The sequence below is a fragment of the Rhipicephalus microplus genome, chromosome X, assembly GCF_043290135.1.
Source record: "Rhipicephalus microplus isolate Deutch F79 chromosome X, USDA_Rmic, whole genome shotgun sequence".
Taxonomy (NCBI): domain Eukaryota; kingdom Metazoa; phylum Arthropoda; class Arachnida; order Ixodida; family Ixodidae; genus Rhipicephalus; species Rhipicephalus microplus.
In genome coordinates this window covers 190,764,003-190,767,886 of record NC_134710.1, presented here as the reverse complement: position 1 = coordinate 190,767,886, position 3,884 = coordinate 190,764,003, and the positions used below count along the sequence as shown (strand labels likewise).

Genomic DNA, 3,884 nt, shown 5'->3' with positions numbered 1-3,884 from the left:
GCGGCTGCAATTCCGATGGAGGCGGAAATGTTGTAGGCCCGTGTGCTCAGATTTGGGTGCACGTTAAAGAACCCCAGGTGGTCAAAATTTCCGGAGCCCTCCACTACGGCGTCTCTCATAATCATATGGTGGTTTTGGGACGTTAAACCCCAAATATCAATCAAGAACGAGTATAACGCAACAGATCGCTGCCGCAAAAAAAAAAAAAAGAAAAAAAGCAGCGCCCGCGCTATCAGCAGAGGGCCGGAGCTAGCGTTAAACCGCATCTAGCCGGTCTGAGAGCCCCACAAGGCGCCATCAAGTCTCGTCGCCTAGACAACCTTGGCTGCCCGGTATTGCGGCGCGCCGGGCGCACAGCGCGGGAAAGGGGTCGACATCGTCTTACATGTCAGTGCGTGCGCTGGCGAAAAACCCTCCCGTGTGTGTGCGTGTGGTGCGTGTGGCTTCTCGATCGGTAGAGTTTATTGGTCGGTGTTTAGTTTGAAATGTGCCTGTGCTCTGTGCTCCACCAGTGTGTTCTGTCAGTGCTGATTATTGCGAAGGTGCACCATCCTGAAGACTGGACCTGTGGATTCATATTGTGGAGCACTCGAAGTGAAATAGTGAGTACCGCTCTCCCGTTGTTCCGTCCAGCGCTTTGTTAACTGCGTGAGCACGAGAATAACGCCTTCAAACAATTTTGTTTTCAACGAGTTGATGAGAAATCAGCATTTGTTTACTTAGCGAGAATATTTGTCTGAACTGTTTCACGGGGATGATGGCGAAGTGTGATTGTGGGCAAGTTTTTTTGTTTGTTTGTTTGGATTGTTTGGAGTACAAAGCAGAATGAGCGAATTCTAATTCAACCACCACATGGTGCAAGTTGCGTCTCATTATATGCAAAACAATTATTTTGTGAAATTTGCGATTTTTTTTGTAGAGTTTGACAGCTTGAGAGGTCTAATATATTTTTTCCTCCAAATATACCTTATGTGGATTAAGCATTCACTCCTCAGATATTCATTCAAAGTGCAGTATTGATATAGAAAAATGCAGATATAACACATGCCGGGGCTAAATTATTTGAGGCGTGTCTGGTCGAAAAACGGTAAAAATATTACTGAGCTTCCAACACTTTACGCAAGCCCTTCACTTAACTTGTAGACCAAATTTGGCACGGAAGAAGATATAGTTATGAAATAATTTCTTTCACAAACATCCAGATGAGATTCCGGGAAGTTCAGGAGGCAGCCACGTGACCAATAAGTTATTTGTGAAATATTCTAGCAGTTACCTTTTTTAATGCAGTAAAATCAGCGCGATTTTTTTTCGAATAAATTTGCGGTGGTCACCAAAATGGCTGGAACGTCTGATGTGGAATGACCCAATAGCCAATTCTTTCATTGTATAATCGTGTCAATGTGAGCCAGTTCAAGAACACTAGTATGATTCGCATTTTAATACGTAACTGTACAGAACTTAATTTTACAAGTCACCTGCACTGAATACCTTCTCAATGCGCATACCGTCATGTATGCTCAGTGACATTGTGCTTTTCTGCAATACAGATAAAATATGTATATGTTGTTGCGCGTCTTACTGTATTCCTTTTAATAAACTGATTGAATGAGTACCATGGCAGATCTGCAGAAATACACATGCAGCTGTGTTGATGCACACTTAAGCATAGAACTTGACATTCACTTAGATTGGTCGATGCATGCAGCTAATGGAACATTGTTAACTTGGAGCAGCCCCGTTTTATTTGCCTGCGCGAGCAAGCTGAAAGGGTAAAGTAAGGTTCATATCTACGGCACGAAAGGTATAATGATTCTGCCACAGCGTGCTTTTTATTGCGTTTATTGCTCAGCATACCTTTTCTACCATTTCTTACTGCAGTGGAGCCCGATGCCTCTGAATATGCTTGCTATGCACTCAATTTATACTTACACATCAGAATGCAGTTAGTTATGCATGGTGCACGCTGTATGTTGCACTCTTTGTGGAATTTCAGTCATTCTTCCTTGTGTATTTATTTTAGGTTTCCGGGATTGAATTTCCTGTACAAAAAGAGCAGCTTCGCCCCACTTCTCTCGAAGGCACCAGTCATCTCAGCAGCTGAAGATGATTGTGCAAGCAGCAGTGACGAGTGGTTTTGCAGTTAGAAGTATATCAACACTGACATTACATTAATAAAACCCCAGTTACACTACCTTGTTAAATTTTCTCTGTTATAATGTCGAAATTTATACTGCGAGATGTAATAGGTTGTAAATGTGACTCCAGAAACTCGCTTACTCTTTCTACGTGTTTTTTTTCTTCTATTGTATAGGTGTCAATCAAACGCCATACGTCTCAGTCGTTTTCCCGACTAGCGCAAATGCTTTGAAAGTTGCGGATATTTATTGTATTGAAAATATTGAATTTTTAGTATAGAGAGTAAGAAACTTTGGTCCCGTGACATATTTCAAAATTTTGCAGAATGCCATCACAGTCCTGTTCGTCAGATTTGCAGTTTAATTTTTTTTGCTTCGGTGTTATGTTCGGTTGGACCTTACGCTACAGGTTACTGCTTGCACTACTGTGGTGTGGTGTGGTGTGATGTGGTGTGTGTGTGTGTGTGTGTGTGTGTGTGTGTGTGTGTGTGTGTGTGTGTGTGTGTGCGTAAGTGCCTTCCGCGTCTTTGTCGTTTACGGCCCAGTCTACGTACACATATATACGCTGGTCTCATGCAGCTCATTCAAGACCACGACACCTTATTTTATCAGATGCATGCAGGTATAAGTGCAGTGGATGACACCAGTATCTTCCTTCTTCCCTGTCAGCCGCAGAGAAGGTTCATATATGCTTCTCCCTGAGAACAATTGAGGCTTGGGCCAGTTGGTGATGCATATTTGATGGAATGAAGGGCTGTGAGCGGCTCTCCTCAACACACAAGTCAAAGCGTCACCTCCCGTGTCTCTGCTTTTGTTGCCCGTTAATTGCGCTTCATTTGATCAAGTATGCTCATCCCTATAACTGCCATCGTTTCAAGGGGGTTTTCAGTGTACACCCCACTCGCATGGGTGTAGCTTCATCCAACACCCATAGTTTAGGGGTGTTCATAAACACCTATTAAAATAAGGTGTAACGTTTCTTTACACCCTACGGTTTCAGGGTGTTTCTAAACACCTTATTGTTTAGAGTGTTCCTAGACACCCTAAAGGGGTGTTGCCCATGGGACAAAAGAAATACACCCTTATGGATGTAAAACTTTTTAAAGTGCATATTACATACGCGGACAGTTTATGAGGTCAAATGTCTTGGCAAAACACACCGCGTTAGTAGAGGCGGGTACGGCGCCTACGCCTAAGCGCTGCGTCGTCTGCTCAGCTGCACACGCGGCTGTATGCACCAAGCCGGCACTGCCAGTGTAGGAGGAGCAGGAAAATCACAAACCAGTGCTGCACCTCTTCTGCACCTCTCAAAATGAATGGCAGGGTTCAAAGATCATCAATGCTGCACCACTGAAACGAATGGCAAGATGCAGCACCTCGTGAACTGCACGTGGTGCAGGCAAATCGAACAGACCTTGTACTCTTAAGGTTCATAGACTGTCGCGCCACCAAAGGGAATTCAGGAGCGTCCTGTCGAGGATGATCAGTAGGCAGACGCTCCCTTGTTCGGCTGTGCTAGCCGAAGAGTTAACGCGTTAACAAGAAATGAACACAAACGACTTTGTATGTTTCATGCATCAGTGAATATACTGACCGTCCCTGAGACGATAAATTTGATTCATTCTTGCGAGACGCGAAATTTCCGTGAAAATACGTGGCAACTTGCGCTTTTGATTATAGCCCGCGGAGTACACATACCAGCTTCGTGAGATCTTCTGTAGCCACGTAGGTTAGCTAGACGCTATCGTA

General features: G+C 44.1%; 1 long non-coding RNA gene across 1 annotated transcript; it reads left to right on the top strand.

Annotated features, from left to right (window-relative positions):
- The first annotated feature begins 226 nt into the window (after nucleotides 1–226).
- LOC142777052 (uncharacterized) lies at nucleotides 227–2,191 on the top strand. The gene is made up of 2 exons (XR_012887904.1): nucleotides 227–602; nucleotides 2,021–2,191. It is a non-coding gene; the product is annotated as an uncharacterized LOC142777052 (long non-coding RNA).
- The last annotated feature ends 1,693 nt before the right edge of the window (nucleotides 2,192–3,884 follow it).